We start from the raw sequence: 19,751 nt of genomic DNA, 5'->3' as shown, positions 1-19,751 counted from the left end.
GATGAGGATGAGGATGAGGATGAGGATGAGCATGAGGATGAGCATGAGGATGAGGTTGAGGATTAGGATGAGATTGCGAAGGAGGAGGAGGAGGAGGAGGAGGAGGATGAGGATAGAAGAGGGTGAGGAGAAGGATGATGATGAGGAGGAGGATAGGTGAGGATGAGGATGAGGATGAGGATGGGAGGAGGATGCGGATGAGGATGGGAGGAGGATGAGGATGAGGATGATTATGAGGATGAGGGGAGGATGAGGATAGGAGGGGATGAGGATGAGGATGAGGATGAGGATGAGGATGAGGATGAGGATGAGGATGAGGATGAGGATGAGGATGAGCATGAGGATGAGGATTAGGATGAGGTTGCGAAGGAGGATGAGGAGGAGGAGGAGGATGAGGATAGGAGTGGGTGAGGAGGAGGATGATGATGAGGAGGAGGATAGGTGAGGATGAGGATGAGGAGAGGATAGGATGAGGACGAGGATAGGATGAGGACGAGTATGAGGATGAGGATGACGATGGGAGGAGGATGAGGAGGAGGATGATTATGAGGATGAGGGGAGGATGAGGATAAGAAGGGATGAGGATAAGGATGAGGAGGAGTAGGAGGAGAAGGAGGATGAGGATGAGGATGAGGATGAGGATGAGCATGAGGATGAGGATGAGGATGAGGATGACGATGACGATGAGGTGAGGATGAGGATGATGAGGAGGATGAGGAGGAGGATCTGGAGGAGGACGAGTAAGAGGAAGAGGATGAGGATGAGGATGAGTTGAGGAGGAGGAGGAGGCGGAGGATGTGGATGAGGATGAGGATGAGGATGAGGATAGGATGAAGATTAGTATGAGGATGAGCATGAGGATAGGATGAGGATGTGGATGAGGATGAGGATGAGGATGAGAATGAGGATAGGATGAGGAGGAGGTGGAGGAGGACGAGGTTAAGGATGATGATGAGGATGAGTGTGAGGATGGGATGAGTATGAATATGAGGAGGAGGAGGAGGATAAGTACGAGTATGAGGATGAGGATGAGGATGAGGAAGATGATGACGATAGGAGAGGATGAGGATGATGATAGGAAGAGTAATGGGATGAGGATAGGATGAGGACGAGGAAGAGGATGAGGATGAGGACGAGGATAGGATGAGGAAGAGGATGGGAGGAGCAAGAGAATGTGGATTAGGAGGAGGATGAGGATGAGGAGGAGGATGAAGATGAGGAGAAGGTTGAGGTTGAGGATAGGATGAGGATGAGGATGAGGAGGAGGATGAGGATGAGGATGAGGAAGAGTTAGAGGATGAGGACGAGGATAGGATGAGGATGAGGATGGGAGGAAGATGTGGATGTGGATTAGGAGGAGGATGAGGATGAGAACGGGGATGAGGAGGAGGATGAGGAGGAGAAGGAGGATGAAAATGAGGAGGAGGAGGAGGAGGAGGATGAGGATAGGATGAGGATTAGGATGAGGATGAGGATGAGGAAGAGGATGAGGATGTGTGAGGATGAGGATGAGGATGAGAATGGAAGAAGGATGGGAGGAGGATGGGAATGAGGATGAGTATGAGGCTGAGGATGAGGGTAGGACAAGGAAGAGGATGAGGATGAGGGTAAGATGAGGATGCGGATAAGGGTAGGAGGACGCGGTGGATTAGGCCACAATGGATGAGGATGAGGATGAGGAGTAGGATCTGGAGGAGGATGAGGTTGAGGAAGAGGAGGAGGATGAGGAAGAGGATGAGGAGGAGGATAGAGTGAGGATGAGGATGAGGATGAGGATGAGGAGGAGAATGTGGAGGGGATGAGGATGTGGATGAGGAGTAAGAGGAAGAGGATGAGGATGAGGATGAGTTGAGGAGGAGGAGGAGGAGGAGGAGAATGTGGAGGGGATGAGGATGAGGATGAGGAGGAGGATAAGGATGAGGATGAGGATGAGGAGGATGAGCAGGAGGATGAGTTAGAGAAGGATCTGGAGGAGGATGAGGATGAGGATGAGGATGAGGATGAGGATGTGGATGTGGAAGAGGATGAGGAGGAGGATAAGGATGAGGATGAGGTTGAGTAGGAGGATGAGGAGGAGGATGAGCAGGATGAGGACGAGGATGAGGATAGGATGATGATGAGGATGAGGATGAGGAGGAGGAGGGGGATGAGGAGGAGGAGAAGGAGGAGGAGGATAAGTATGCGGATGAGGATGAGGATGAGGAGTAGGAAGGTGGTAAGGATGAGGATGAGGATACGACGAGGACGAGGACGAGGATGAGGATAGGAGATGATGAGGATGAGGATAGGAGGTGATGAGGATAGGATGAGGATGAGGACAAGATGAGGATGAGGATGAGGATGAAGAATAAGAAGAGGATGAGGATGAGGATGGGAGCAGGATAAGGTGGAGGAGGAGGATGAGGAGGAGGAGAAGGAGGAGGAGGATAAGTATGCGGATGAGGATGAGGATGAGGAGTAGGACGGGGATAAGGATGAGGATGAGGATGAGGATACGACGAGGACGAGGACGAGGATGATGATGAGGATTAGGATGAGATTGCGAAGGAGGATGAGGAGGAGGAGGAGGATGAGGAGGAGGAGGAGGATAAGGATAGGAGAGGGTGAGGAGAAGGATGATGATGAGGAGGAGGATAGGTGAGGATGAGGATGAGGACGAGGATAGGATGAGGATGAGGATGGGAGGAAGATGAGGATGACGATGGGAGGAGGATGAGGAGGAGGAGGATGATTATGAGGATGAGGGGAGGATGAGGATAGGAGGGGATGAGGATAAGGATGAGGAGGAGGAGGAGTTGAATTAAGTTGGTTTTCACAATTTTGCCAAGGATAAGTGTCCTAAAAAGTGTATGAAATTTAGGCATTTTTGGCACTTATAAACTCCCCCTAACTAAAGACTTTCTTTGTCCTCAAACAAATGGTAAAGCACATCTGAAATCAAAACTTGGCTAATTTTGGAGGATATGATTGACATAATTTCAAATTTCCTTAAGCATGATCAAAAAATGTTTCCAATGAGATTTTTCAAGATTTGTGAACTTTTTACACATAATGCTTCAAACATTAAATGTATGCTTTTTGTTCATAAAAAATGTTTAACAATTTACCGAAGCAAATATTTTTCAATCAAAAAGTGTTTTTGCATACAATTTCAAAATTGGAACTTAAAGGGATAAATGTTTCACTCAAATTTTCAACCATTTGATTGTAGTAATTTGAACTTGTTCTTTATCTCACCTATTCTCTTAAATTGCATAATCAATCAAAGATCACTAAGGTCTTGTTTTCAGTTGTAATGAGGCTTGATTTGGATACTTATGGATTTTCTCGATAATGAGGTTAAGTTCAAGTAAAAAGAGAGCATTTTGAAATTTTTTTCTCAATGAAGTATTTCACTCTATTTTTTTTTCTTAATTTTCTTTTCCAACATCTTAACTTTTGAACGTTGGCTTCTTTTTGGCTTTTCTGTGTATTTCTCAATTTCATTTTGTTTTTCACTTCTTTTATAACTTTTTGTTGTTTATGGAAAGAGATTGAGAAAAAAATTTCTTTTACTTTTTAAGAATCCAAATCTACCAATTTTCCCCCAACTTGATTTTTTCAAACACCCATTACAAATTAATACTCTCTTTAGAACATTGTTTTCAATTTCGGTTTTCATGGCATAATTCGAAAAACAAAATGTTTTACTTTATTTGGCTCAAAGGGGCTTATCAAAGGATAATCCTAATTTTTCGTTAGACTTTATGACCATTTGGTTCAACTAAAGAAATAACATGCATTGATCACTTCCTATCAATTTTATGCAATTAAGAGAGTTAAACTCTCAAACAAGTTTAATTAGACAAATCAAATGGTGATTTAACTTTGATCCTCACATATTTGGCGCACTCCCTCACTTGGTTTAGATTTACACTTCTTGATTTTAGAAAATGTTTGTAAAAATCATGTTACACAAATTTAAATGTCATTTGCAAAATAATTCAAGTTATGACATTATATGATATTTTCATAAAAAGTTTAACATATATCTCATTTTGTTCAATAAAAGCTTAAGACAAGATATGCTTAGCAATTTTTAATCATGTAATGATGCCACTATTTTTTTATCTAGCCACTCTGATTTCGGTTTTGAAATATATTTTTAGTTTATGGACAACCAAATTACTTTTTAAATAACAATACAATCTTATATACACTATTAACTTTTTTTAAAAAATTTCATATGCATTAAACCATGTCCCCTCCCTCTTTAAATAATGGCTTGTCCTCAAGCCAATGGAAATATTGGTTTTAAGAAGATGTTTGGTGCATATAATTTTTTTTTTAAAGAATAACATATTACTTAAAACACAAAAGTTAACTTAACACAAAACATGACATAGATTAAAAAGAAATTTAAAAACTAACCAACTAGTGGGTTGCCCCCCAGCAAGCGCTCGTTTAACGTCAATAACTTGACGCATGTTTCATCTATAGAGGATATTCATATGCAATTTCGACGGTGGAGCCTGATTCATAACCCAAGTACGGTTTTAACCTCTGACCATTCACTGTCCATGTCGTTTAAGACTTTAGATCTTCCAATTCAACTGCTTCATATTCTTTAACATCTTTTATCACAAATGGCCCTGACCATTTGGTCTTGAATTTTTCCGGAAGCAGTTTTAATCTTGAATTAAACAAGAGTACCTTTTGACCTTTATAGAAATCTTTTCTTCGAATTTTGGAGTTGTGGTACTTTTTAGCTTTTTCTTTATACAATGTTGAAGACTCATAAGCTTGGAACCTCATTTCCTCTAATTGGTGTAATCAATTCTTTCGTGTTGTTCGTTCATCATTCAAATCAAAATTTAAAAACATAAGTGTCCAATAGGCTTTATGCTTAAATTCAACTGGTAAATGACAAGCTTTGTCGTAAGCTAGTTGGTACAGAGTTTGGCCTATTGATGATCTAAATGCAGTTCTATATGCACAAAAAGTATCATCCCATTTTTGTGACCAATCTTTCCTTGAGGAAGAGACTGTTTTTTTCTAAAATTCTTTTCAATTCTCTGTTGGATACTTCAACTTGCCCATTGGTTTGTGGGTGTTAAGGTGATGTTGCCTCATCTTTAACATTTTATAATTCCAAAACCTTGCATAATTGGGAGTTTAGAAAATGAGACCCTCCATCACTTATGAGTACTCTTGGTGTTCCAAAGCGGGTAAAAATATTATTTTTCCAAATAAAATATAACTAATTTTCCATCCATTTTTGGTGTTGCTAATGCTTCTACCCATCTAGAAACATAATCAACAGCCACCAAGTTATATTCATTCAAAAATAATGATGGGAAAAGACCCATGAAATCAATGCCCCAACAAGAAAAAATTTCTATTTCCAAAATATTTTGCAAGGGCATTTCATTTCTTTTTCCAATTCTGTCAGATCTTTAGCATGCATCACATTTTTTAACAAAATTTTTGGCATCTTTAAATATAGAAGGCCATAAAAAACCAGATTGGAGTACTTTTGTAGCAGTTCTTTCTCCATTGTAGTGTCGTCCATAAGTAGAATTATGGCAATGCCATAAAAATTTCTAAGCCTCCTTTGAATCAACACACCTTCAAATCATGTTGTCAGTTCCTTCTTTGAATAAGTATGGCTCTTCCCCAGAAGTAATGGTTGACTTCTTTGAGAAATTTCCGCTTTTGCTGATAGTTGAAACGATCAGGAACAATTCCTGAGGCTTTGTAGTTGGCTATATCAACAAACCATGGTCGTTCTTGAAGGAGAAATAGATTTTCATCTGGAAATGCTTCAACTATTTCTCTCTCTCCTTTCGTGACTTCTTCATTGATTAATCGTGACAAATGATCTGCCACAAGATTATCTTTCCCGCTTTTGTCACAAATTTCTAAGTTCAAATCCTGCAAGAATAGCACCCATCGTATTAATCGTGGCTTGGAGTCAGGTTTCTTTAGGAGGTATTTGATTGCGGCATGATCAGTAAAAACAATAACTATTTCCCTAATCAAATAACTTCTAAATTTTTCCAATACGAATACAATAGCTAACAATTCTTTTTTCGTTGTGGCATAGTTAACTTGTGCCTCATTTAAAACTTTGCTAGCATAATGTATTGCATGGAACACCTTCTCCCTCCTCTGTCCCAAAACTGCACCAACTGTATAATCACTAGCGTCACACATTAGTTCAAAAGGTAGATCACAATTTGGTGTAATTATGACAGGGGCAGTTTTGAATCCTTCAAAACATGATTCATCAAAATTAAAAGCAGAATCTTTAAGGAGAAGATTACAAATGGGCTTAGTTGTTTTGGAGAAGTCTTTGATAAAGCGCCAGTAGAATCCAGTATGTCCTTGAAAGCTTCTGATGCCTTTAACATTTGTTGGTGTTGGGAGCTTCTCTATGACTTCTAAATTTGCCATACCAACTTCTATTCCTTTTCTTGAAATCTTGTGCCCCAAACCAATGCCTTTGGTGACCATGAAATGACATTTTCCCCAATTTAGTACCAGGTTGGTCTCAACACATCTTTCTAATACTGTCTCCAAGTTCTTCAGGCATAAATCAAAAGAATCTCCAAATACTAAAAAATCATCCATGAAGACCTCGATGCATTTTTCCACCAAGTCAGCGAAAATAGCCAGCATGCAGCTTTGAAAAGTACCTATGACATTGCACAATCCAAATGGCATCTTTATGTATGCTTAGATACCAAAAGGACAAGTAATACCGTCTTTTCTTGATCTTTTGGATCCTCGACAATTTGGTTGTATCTCGAATAACCATCTAGGATACAGTAGAAGGCTCGCCCTGATAATCTTTCCAGCATCTGATCCATGAAGGACAAGGGAAAATGGTCTTTTCTAGTGGTCGCATTGAGTTTGCGGTAATCTATACATACCCTCCAACCAGTAATAACTCTGGTTGGATTGAGCTCATTGTTGTCATTTTGGATTACCATAATTTCTCATTTCTTCGGCACCACTTGAATAGGACTTTCCCATTTTCTGTCTGAAATGGGGTAAATTATTCCAGCTTCTAACATTTTCACCACTTCTTTTCGAACAATTTCTTTCATTGTCGGATTGAGCCTTCTTTGTGGTTGAGCTACTAGCTTGAAATCATCTTCCATCATGATTTTTTGCATGCAGTAAGAAGAACTGATTCCTTTTAAATCTTTCAAAGTCCAACCAATCGCTTGTTGGTGCTTCTCCAAAACTTGTATCAGTTTGTTTTCTTCCAAGGTGGAAAGCCAGTTGCTGTTGATAACTGTTTTGTTGGAGTTGCCTTTTAAAAATGCATACTTTAAATGTGAAGGTAATTCCTTCAATTCCAGTTCTTGTTCTTTTTTATCATCTCCACCTTGGTTCATTTCAGGCTTTATTCGAGAAATTTGATCATCAAAAAAATTTCTGATCAATTTTTCTTTTGCTCTGTCCTCTAGATTAAGTTCTTGCATCCCATAAGAGTCATCAGGTTGAGGCTATTCTAAGCAGATTTCTTCAAGAATGTCGATTTGAAAACATTGCCCATTATCTCTTGGGTGATGTATTGCTTTGAAAATGTCAAATTGAATTTCATCATTTTCTACTCGAACTACCCAGTTGCCATTTTCCATGTTTATCACCATTTTTGCTTTTCTCATGAATGGACGTCCCAGAATGAGTGGGATTTCCACATCTTCGGAGATTTTCATTACAAAAAAATATAGAAGAATCAGGAATTTATCCACTCTGGCCAACACATCTTCTACAACCCCTTCTGGATATTTGATGGATCTGTCAACAAGTTGCAGAGACATTCTGGTTGGTTTTAGCTACAACCCTCTTATTCTCCCCATCATTGAAAGTGGCATTAGGTTAACACTTGCTCCAATTATGACTGGAATAGTCACACTCCCTAGGTCATTTAGCTTATGAGGGATATTACTTTGAAGGATTGCACCAGAAGTTGCATTGAGTTTGATAACTTTTTCTCCTCTTCTTTGATTGCAGTTCTTTCATGAACTTGGAATAAGTAGGCATTTGTTCCAAGGATTCGGAGAATGGAATACTAATTTGTAATGTTTTGAATATTTCCATAAACCAAGCAAACTGCTCTTTCTTCTTGACTTTTGATGGAGTTATGGGATAGGGTATTTTTTTCTAAACTAGCGGCTATTGTATTTCTTCCTGTCGTTCCCCGCTAGTTTCTAGTACATCTATTTTTTATGTACATCTTTTTCTTTTTCTAATTTTTCTTTCTTTTTCTTCTTATTTTTCAATAACCCCTAAAAACGTTTTTCCACTTCTAGCTGTGATACTTCTTCAATGCTCTGAAATAGCTGAATGATGTTCAGCTATGTGTCTGATTTGATTCCCCATATTCTTAATAGCATTGTTTGTGATTTTTTGATGCTTGATGGTTGTCTGCATGAATTACTCTAGTATTTCCTCCAGTTTATTTTGAGTCTGGTGAGATGCTGAGCGGTAATTGAACCGACTATTGATTGACACAACCATGACACCAAAAGTGTTGTTCTTTCTCCAACTGTGTTGGTAATTGTTGTAACTTTTGGTGTACTTTGTTGAGCTTATGTTGAAATTCCTTGATGAAAGTGTCTATTTCAATTTGGATGTTGATATGTTGATCCATTTTCTTGAAATAAAACAATAAAAAGGAAATCTTTCTATTTCAATAGAAAGATTAGTAAGAAAAAAACATGAATTTAAAAGGTTTGTAAGTTACATTTTTATACAAATTCAAATTAAGTTGTACAAAAAGTAGATCAAAATATTTTTGTACAAGATTATTAATAATATAACATAGTAAATAATAATTTCTATTATTCAGAAATTCCTCAGCAACGACGCCAATTTGTTGAAAGAATATTTCCTTGCTACTTATTGAGGCAAATGTCTGATTGATTTGTTTAATGACATGTCGATTCTTTGCTCGCCATCTCGGCTTTGATGGAATAAATTCCAATACCGGTATAATGGTTTCGATAATGTTCCTTAAATTTAAAACTTAGCTTTACTAAATTATTAACAACTTCATACCATCTCGACTTTGTAGGATTAATTCCAACACCAGTATAATGGTATGAATTTAGCAAATTAACACGAGTGATAATGAGTGATATTTATTTTCGTTTTCCTTTATTCACCGAACTACTTCCTCATGGAAGGATTGTAAAGAATAAATAAATAAAGCAATAAATAAATGTTAGTTGCATAATTTTAATGACATAAAATAAATGTTAGTTGCGGAAAATAAATGATAGAAAGTAAAGGTTAGTAGTTAGATCACTCATTATGACTGTTTATTTTTCCTTTTCGCAAAGATATAATTTATGAATTAAATTGCACTTTGATTCAATGTTTCTTTCTTAGTCAACAAATAAAATTTATAAATTAACACTTTACTATTTATATTTGCATCTTTTTCAAGATTCAATTGTAGTATAGTATAGGGTTATGTCGAACCACAATGAATTGCCTAATAGAACATTATTATAACAATGTTATATCACTAATAAACTTTGAACATATTTTTCAGTTGATTTTGTTTATGAAATTTTAACAAGTAAACAATTTAACATCAACAACTATTATGCACAAATTCTTGAGGATAGAATTGGTTTGAAATATGAAATTATTTCTAGCCTCAATTGATTTTGAAAACATTACAAGTTATGTGTTATACTTTTGGTTGATTCCACACATCATTTCTAAATCCTTCATCTAGTGTCATAGAATGATAAAAAGATTTTAAAACCTTAAGTAATACACTAAATAATAGTCAAGTGCCACTCGTCGTAGTAGGTTGTCACACCCTACTTCGGGCTCCATTAACATCATTTAGCCTTCAACATAAGTTGCTTAAAATAGATACTTGATGTGGCAAGTGAACTTAGGTGTAGGTTATACTTATTAGTTCACTTGTCAACACTTTAATAAGAAGCATTTTTTTGATCTTTAAATCAAGTTTTATGTGATCAAGCTAAAACCGCATTAAGAAATGGAATGTATTGAATTCAAAAGATGATACAATGAAAGAGAAGAAATAACATTCCACCATAATCCAAATCAATATGTAGGATTATGAGCCATCTATCCAAGGATGAGATGCTTTTGGACCCAAATGAGATTACAAAATTATGTTTTTGTATCACATTTGTCATCTCCTTTCTCCTTTTAAATTATGGAGAAACTACAAAATAAACTTACCTAAACTACTTTGGAGTAAAAATTCTCCAAGAAATTACAAAGAAGAAGGTGTAGAAGAAGAGAAAATTTCATATTTGAAAGAGTATGTGAAGAATGGAATGTGTATGTATCTCTCTTTTAAGCCTTGAAGTGCCTCCTATTTATAGGAGTTTTCTGCCACTGCCAAGCTCCTCTTTTCCACCGCCAAGCTGCTGACCAAACCCTTCAACATGGGTTTTGTCACTTGGCCAAGCAACTTAGTCACCTGCTTGGGCTGAGTCACCCAAGCTATTTGTGAGCTACCTCTAAAAAGCCTATTGAGGCTATTTGGAGTTAGGTCATGCATGAAGTCATGGTTGCTTGGTGGCTAAGTCACGTTGACCAACTTGCTGAGTTGCACACCGCCAAGCTCCTATGTGGCACTGCCAAGCTGCCTGTTTGACCAACATTGACTGTGCTGATGGTGAGGTGGCTTGGTGCTTGCTGATCTTGTCAGGTGTGTGGTTCCAAGATGGGTGGTCAAGGTGCTTCGCTAAGTTGTCTACTTGAGCAGGTTGGCTTGTGTCAGGCTTGTGTTCTGACCGTACCAGGTTGATTTTGATCATGCTTGGTTGGTGTCCAGGTCAGCTAGGCGTGAGTTTGGGCCAAGCTAAACTGCTTAATGAGCAACTTCATGTTGAATACATACTTTCCACATAGGCCAAATCTTGTTGAGTCATGCTTAAGGCTAAGCACATAGCTTGCCATGTCAAGCTTAAGCATGTCATGTGTGGATCATTTTGGCCTATTTTGAGCACTTTGCTTGCACATTATTAATTCTTCTGTTTTCCACCTAAATCCTACAAAATATAGTAAAAAAGAAATACACAAAGCATATATACAAGATTGTGATATTTTATCCAAAAAGTACTGAATTAAGTTGGTTTTCTCAATTTTTCCAAGGATAGGTGTCATAAAAAGTGTATGAAATTTAGCCATTTTTGGCACTTAACATGGGTTTTTTAACTTGCACCACGTTTACCAGCAATGTGGTATAAGTGATCTCCCGTATGAAACCAACTTTGAGGAGTTCAATGGTTTTTACGGCGACCTATGTTGTCCTCTCAGCCCCCATCTTCCTCTGTTTCTAAGCAACAGGTTTTTCCCCCAGGTTGATTGTCAATCCATGGCACATGACTCGAGGATCAATCCCTAGCATATAGGCGACAAACTAGGCGAGGAGTTCTTTGTTATAAGTTAAGCATTGTACGAACCTTAACCACTAGGTTTTTGAGAGCATGTTGTTGTTTATACCAAATTATCCTTATTCGTGCCAAGTTGCAGGACAAGTTTTACCCCTTCTACAACGGGTGAACTTATCCGTCGTAATTGCAAGCATCTCGCTCAACCAAATGCACCCCTTGGTCTCTTTGTCGAGGGTGGCCCTCTTCTTGCACCTTGGATTGGTCTAAGGCTCATTTGAAAGTAGCTTCTAGCAGAGCATTGATCTCTCCTGACCGTGCATACACGAAGGTCGGAGAAGAAGAATTTCATACATTGATGTGGCATGGAGACAACTACTACTAGATGATTCCATGTTGGTCGACACAAAATGGCATTATAGGCTGACATGCTATTGATGACAAGGGGTTTTGTTTAAAGTGTTCGGCTCTAGGGTTGGTCACCGACTATCAACCAAACGTCCACATGTCCTTATGGAGTAATTCTATGGCTGACAAAGCTCCCCCAATTGTCTATCACTAGTCTATAATGTTGGGAGTCAGTCATGTGAACCATTATAGAGCAGCACATTTTAAGGTGAATGGGAAAGCCCAACATATAATTGGATCTAAGGCCCCATGGAACAACATAGTCACCTCAAAGGCATCAAGGTGGTCTTGTGGGTTAAAAGTCTCATCGTATTGGTTTATATTATTTGGGTAGGCTAAGTGTTTGGGTAGAGGGAAGGACATGATTGCATCTATGAAAGGGTGCTTGGCCCTAGAGAAGTCCCATCATATTGGTCATTATAATGGGCGGTCAGTGTTTGTGGTTTTTGTATTTATGGGGGTTGTGTGCACGGGACGAGATTCTCCAACAGATTCGTCAGGTTGCTCATCGACAATCAGTTGTGAATGTCTGTTGCTAAGTTCCGGTATAAGTTAACGGAGTTGCGCTAACAATTGGGCTTGCTATTGAATGATTTGCCCTTGGGTTTGTATCATTTCGAGAAGTTTTTGGGTGGTCGACAGTTGTTATTCTAGAGAAGGAGGATGGGCTTTGGCTGGCTTGTTGGGATGATTGTATCTGTGTTGGGGGTCAATTGAAGGAGTAAGGTGGTAGGGAGGCATGTTTGTTGTTACAAGTTTCATTTGGCTGGGAGGATGTGCTTGGTTTCGAGTGGTTACCATGGTGTAGGTTCCCACATATGGCATCAATGATTTTTGATGGTTGGTTGGATGGTCGGATCTGGTGCCTGGTTGAGGTGGCCTTCCCATGAATCTGGTTGATATTAAGTCTGAACCCGTCGGGGAGGTACCTAAAAAGGTTCTCCGATAATCAAGTCAGTATGAGACTTAGAGGAAATGTTGAAGAACAAGTGAGAGTAAATGCAAGTAATAAATGAGTGAGTGGGTGAGATAATGAATGGATGAAACAAATAAATATATTTCCTGTAAGGGGACAACCCCTATTTTAGTAGTGGTAAAGGGTGACGTGGCAACTGTCCACTTGCTGATGGGGACTTGCAATAGGTATCGTAGGCATGCAGTAGGCATGTCTCCGTCATATATTAGGTCTGTTCTTGATCATACTATCAAAGGGACATGTTGGATTTTGTAGGTGGTGTGGTAGTGTCCAGTTGGGGATACATTAAATGATGTATCATAAATAATCATGATGCTTACACAGGAGTGACATAAGCTCACGATCTCTGGTTGGTCAGGAAAGGGTTTTTCTCGAGTGGGCAAAGTACCCGGTTGACGAGGATGAAACACACTTGTACTGAATTTATTAGTTACACTTAAGTTTATTTTTAATTGAACAATTCAATGTCTATTTATCATCATACTTAATATCACAATAACTTTAGAATTAAGATTATGTATCAATGGGTGAAACTATTTTCAAATACTTATTTATACTTCTAATTGATCAATCATCATTTAGTAAAATAAAAATCTAAAAATATGTTAAGTTAATTCAACATGAATAAAAAAACTATTTTCAAATTAAATACCATATAGCACTGAAGGAAAACATAAGTATGAGTAATAAATTATGTCACATCTTTAGCATGATAAGACCACATGAAATTGAAGTACCTTTAGCGTGAAAGCTTCAAAGAACATACATGACCTAATCTTCTAATTATGTTCCTCATGTGATCAACTTATGCATGCTCATTATATCAAATAGCTAGAATCTGAACCCTTAAAACCTGTCTAGGGAAACAATGTTATGTTGACTCAATCTCCTGACTAAAGGTACAAAATTCCCATTATTTTTTCATTGTTTTATTTTCCTTGTCAAATGAATATATCTTCTCATTTTTTGATGTTATACAAAATGAGCCTTGAATTGCTTCAATGAAACGATGTCGGATAGTAGATCCAAAATAAAAGGAATTAATTAGCATATTAGCTCTTGCTTTTCCGTTGTCTTTTGCTATCAATTGTGATGCTTTTATTACTATCTCCCTTTTCCCAGATCCCTATTTACTTTTTCCCCCTATCCTTTAAGACCAAGACTCGAAATCACCTTTTTGCAAGATTCAAATTTATTTGAGTTTAAAAGTATATCCAGATTACAAGGCAATAAATGATTCTTCATAAATTATAACATATATTTAATAAGAACTTGAGTGAATCATAAAGTTGTCCTTCCAAATATTTAATCCTAAACTCTTACTACTAATTCCATATCATTGATTACATTGGATCAATCATCTCTTAATGTGCCCGTTCAAATGATATAAAACATTTTGTAACTCAGTAATAGAAAAAAATAGAGATGGTATATTCTTATATCTCTCCAAAATATTAAAGAACTAGATATTTTTTATTCATCCAATAAGATTAGGAGTGTAATACATTACTCATAGTATCTATTTTTTAATACGTGGTTTTGTTTTAATGATTCCTAAATTTCCAACCGTGAAACGAATCGAACTTAAATAGTACTTTAAACAATCAAATTAAACTACATAACTGAAATGAACCATGTTTTATGATTTGGTTCAGTCCCACTAATTTTGTAGTTTAAACCAGAATTACTTAAGATATTAATCTATATCCATCTAATTCCATTTAATACTTATACATAAAATGGTTGGTTCAAATATGCAAATGTCATTAATCTATCCTTTAAAAAGTATTAATAAATAAAACATTGTTTTTAAATAAGTGGCTGCCCCCATTTCACTACTTACTCTACTTAAAAGAACATTAAAAATGACTTCAACTCTTGTTGAAATATTAAATAAAAAAATGTTCCTTTAAAAAATTAAAATGTATGGAAGTCGTTTGCCAATTACACGACTTCAGGGAATTTGGTTTTCCAAGTTCCTTGATAATGTAAACGACTGCTAATGAAAAATAATTAAAAGTATATATATAGTAAAATCGTGCTTGTCGTACACGATTTCATAAAAAATAATTGAAATTGTGGCAGCTAGACATGAATTTATTAGAATTACACTTGTTTGGTAATATTTTAAAACATTTTTTTTAAAATCGTAATTTTGAAGTCAAACTTCACCTATCATGTAAACTTTCCTAGTCTTTGGTCTCCAAAACCAATCCCTATTTTTTGTTATCCTTGGGGATCCACACAACGCTTTTTGATTTTTAAATAAGAAGGAACTAATCTACATTTAAATTAGCATATTTTCTATTCTACAAGTTGTGTCATATATTGTGATTGGTCAAAAAATATTTAATTATTAAACTTTTAATTTAGATATATTTTTTCAACCATGATGTGACACGCTTTTTAGGACAACAAATATGCTCTGATATGATTGTCATGTTCCTCATAACAAATGTAGTTTCTAGATATTTAATCTAATAACAACCTCTTAGAGTTGCTTTCTTTAGGACCATTTTAAGCTTGAAATTATAAACTTTAATAAATGGAATTAGATTTTGATGTTAAGTAGAGATTTTGGGCCAATTTTAGATTTGATTGGTTCGTTAATGGAGGCTGGGGTTGGTATCTTGTTGAGGTTTATAAGTAGTGGTTCAATTTGTTTATGTAGGCTAGGGTTTTGTAGACTTTGGCTGCAGAATTGGTGTAGGAATTAGAGATAATGTGTTTGGTGTTAAAGGTCTTGAATTTATGTGAAAATGGTAGGTTTTGTGACTGTTTGAGGGTTGTGGGTTCAGTTTTGTGGAGGATTTGGTGGTAGGTGATCTGAAATTTGAAATTTGAAAATGCCCAATAAAATCCTAACTAAAATCATGTGGATATTGGTTGGTTGAGCCTAGTTTTTCCATGATCTATGACTAGGCAAAGTTTTAGTCTTGGCTGAAATTGTTGAGCCATGAATTCTTGACAAAGTCTTTGATGATTCACACGTCTATTGAGTTTGAATTTTGTTTATCATTTTGGCTTGGATCTTGGGATTTGGTAGCCAAAATCCATGAGAATAAAGTGTGCTATCTTTGAATAAATTTTGGTTGATAATATGATTTGGTTGTTGGATGGATTTGTGCTCATGCCCTTGCCATGTTTTTAGGTAGTTTGACCATGCTCCGTCTTTATCTTCCTCTTATCTTCACAACAGCCTTCAATTTACATCTCCAACTGAAATGATCTCTTTTGAATTTGCTAGCTGAAATCAAGCTTTCCTTGCATTTCCATAATTATAGTCGTGTTGTCTTCATCCCCTTTGAGTGAGATGTTCAATTCCTTACATATTCCCTCTTGTCTTAAGTCGTGCCACACTTGTTCCACTTGATCATGCCATTTTAAAAACATAAGGTCGTGACAAGCCTAAGCTAAAACAGTTAGCCACTATTGGACTAATTTACAAGAAAAATAATTTTCCCACCCTCCTATGTGTTTTGAAATGAAATGGAAATACTTGAATATAAAATATAATAAACTCCTAAGACAGAATTAAATCCTAAGACTACCCATGAGACTAAAAACCCATTTATTTAATTCAAGGCAAATAAATTGAAACTAAGTTGAAATAAAACTGAAGGACTTAAATGTCATTCCTCCATGTAGTATGCAAGGTCAATTGAGTCCTTTGAGACCTTAAAGGATCCTGACTTGGCTTTGGCCCTTGTTGTAGGACCTTCTTCACTTCTCGTGCCCTTTGACTCAAAGGTTGTCCTAGGAGGATTTACATCATCTCCACCCCCTTCGAGTGTATTCGACCTCGACTTTTCATCACTCTTAACTTTCTTTCTAGCCTTGCCATGATCTTTCAAAGAATGGCTAAGTGTAGAAAAAAATTTAATCTTAGGGGAGTGTGTTTCCTCCAATATAGATTCGGCCAGCCCCTTGGCTTTGGTTTCACCCTCCTTTTTCTCTTATCAATTTTAGCCCTTACCCTCCTTTGGTCCTCATGGACTTGATAGGGGCTAACACCATGTTGTGACCATAGTGCATAAATGGAATCTTATTGGTGAAACCATCATGGCTAGTTTTCTTGTCATATTGCCATGGTCTCATCATAGGACTTCATCATGGTACTTCCCTATGGAAAAGGATACCATGACTTGTCTATCCACCACCAACTCTCCCACCTTAGTTAACCATTGGAGTCGGTAAGGAGTGGGATGTGGTTTAGTTTACAGGTCTGGTTTTGACACTAGCCTTTGACTAACCACGTTTGTGTAGCTGCCTCCATCAATGATCAGGGTGCATACTTTCCCTTGACCCAGGCACCTTGAGTGGAAAAGGTTGAACCTTTGGCCCTCCTCATGCTTATCGACTTGGTAGCCCAAGAGCCTCCTTATCATTAGGATATCACCTTCTGGCATGAACACATCCTCATCACACTCATCTTCACTAGATTGTTCAGATTAGGACTCAAAGACCCCATTAATGACCACCATTGTCCTTTTTGTAGGACATTGTGAGGCAATGTGTCCTATACCAAGGCACTTGAAGCACTTCACATCTCTAGTTTTGGTGTTGGTTTCATTGGTTGGTTGGTTGAATTTGTGGCTACCCACTGCCTCCTTTGATTTAGGACTCTCCCTTGTTGGCTCATCCCTCCAAGATTGAGACCTTGAAGTGCTAGAGAAATACTTAGACTTATTCCTCTTGATTTGTTGCTCCACCTTCATAGCTTTTTGAACTAGATTATCCAACTCCACATAGGGTTGCAACTACACCACATCTTGGGTTTCAGGATTCAATCCATGAAGAAATCTAGCAATTGTTGCCTCTCTGTCCTTATTAAGGTTGGACCTTAGCAAGGTCAAATCCATAGTTTTGAAATACTCATCCACTGTTTGGGATCCTTGGGTTTGTCTTTGTAGCTTATTGTGCACATCCCTTTGGTAGGAACGAGGAACAAACCTCTTCCTCCTCACAACCTTCATTTCAGCCCAAGTGTCCACGGCTACATCACCACACCTTCTTCTATCTTTCTGGTACTAATCCCACCAAACCATGACATACTCCTTAAATTCAAGGGGTGCCACTGTCACCTTTTTTTCCTCGGAGCAGTGATGGTAATTAAAGACCTACTCCATCTTTGATTCCCATTCTAAATATGCCTCTGGATCACTCATCCCCAAAAAGCTAGAGACTTTGATCTTAACTCCATATAGATCTCCTCCTCTCATCCTTTCATCATAGTTGTGATCACCATGTCTCCTTTGTCCATGGTTTGGACTGCCATATCTATCATATCTAAGCCTTCTCCTCCTCTCACTATCATAGGCACGTGAAGAGTTGTGCCTATCACTATGCCTCTCATCTTGTCTCTCTTCTCTTAACCTCTCCCTTATAGGCCTTCCCCTCATCCTTTCATGGCCACTAGATTCACCATGTCTTTTTCATCCAGCCGCATATCATACTGAATTATCAAATCCTCCAATTTTCGTTGAAGAGTTTGGAATTGAGTATTCGTCATGTTTTAAAGCATCATGACTAGGGAGGCTGATCTGAGTGAGATTGTGGGACTCCTTTTTGGACTTGACATCTTCCAGGTTAAAAGTAGCTCTGATGAACACTTGAAGACAACCTCTTAGGGTTGCCTTTGTTTTAGGACCATTTAATGCTTAAAATTATAACTTTTAATAAATGGAATTCGATTTGGATGTTAAGTAGATATTTTGGGCCCATTTTAGGTTAGATTGGTTGGTTAATGTAGGTTGGGGTTGGTATCTGGTTGAGGTTTATAAGTAGGGATTCAGTTTGTTTATGTATGCTAGGGTTTTGTAGAGTTTAGCTACAGAGTTGTTGTAGGAATTAGGGATAATGTGTTTGGTGTTAAAGGTCTTGACTTCATGTGAAAAAGGTAGGTTTTGTGATTGTTTGAGTGTTGTGGGTTCAGTTTTATGGAGGATTTGGTGGAAAGGCGTTATCGACTGGGTTGATGATGGAAGATGAGTTGTTATGTTGTAGATGAAGAAAATGGTTATGATATGGAAGGGGAAGACCCAACAAGTTAGGGTAACTTGATAAGTCTTGGAGATCCGCCATAGGCAAGGATGCTTGATAAGAATTGGGGTGTTGGCCACAACCATGGTTAGGGTTTAGGAGTCACAACGCAACTAAAACACAACTCAGTATTTTATCCAAAATAAACTTGTTTTATTAATGATCAAATGTGTTACATAAATAGGCAAACTTGCCAAGCTGAAATAAAAACTAAGTCCTAAATTAATTAACTTGAAAAGAAATAAAATAAAAAATCCTAACTAAAATTTAGGCTAAGTCAAATTTGAAATTTGAAAATGCCAAATAAAATCCTAACTAAAATAATGTGGATATTGGTCGGTTAAGCCAAGTTGTTCGTTGATCTTTGACTAGGCAAAGTTTGAGTCTGCGCCGAAATTGTTGAGCCATGAATGCTTGACAAAGTCTTTGATGATTCACACGTCTATTGAGTTTGAATTTTGTTGATCATTTTGGCTTGGATCTTGGGAATTGTTAGCTAAAATCCTTGAGAAGAAAGTGTGTTATCTTTGAAAAAAATTTAGTTGATAATCCGATTTGGTTGTTGGATGGATTTGTGCTCACGCCCTTGCCAAGTTATTAGGGAGTTTGGTTTAAAACGGATCTCTTTGGCTGAATGGTAGTAAAGGAATTATCATCAATATGATCTTCAAATTATCTCCATGGCCTTGAGTGTGAGCCGTGTTATCTCCAAGGATATGACCATGCTCCCTCTTTATCTTCTTCTTATCTTCACAATAGCCTTCAATTTACATCTCGAACTGAAATGATCACTTTTGAATTTGCTAGCTGAAATCAAGCTCTCCTTGCACTTCCATAATTACAGTCGTGTTGTCTTCATCCCCTTTGAGTGAGATGATCAATTCCTTACATCTTCCCCCTTGTCTTAAGTCGTGCCACACTTGTTCCACTTTATCATGCCA

This window comes from Lupinus angustifolius, chromosome LG05 (assembly GCF_001865875.1).
Source record: "Lupinus angustifolius cultivar Tanjil chromosome LG05, LupAngTanjil_v1.0, whole genome shotgun sequence".
NCBI classification, from domain to species: Eukaryota; Viridiplantae; Streptophyta; class Magnoliopsida; order Fabales; family Fabaceae; genus Lupinus; species Lupinus angustifolius.
The sequence above is the reverse complement of the archived record's forward strand: the minus strand, read 5'-3'. Positions refer to the sequence as shown.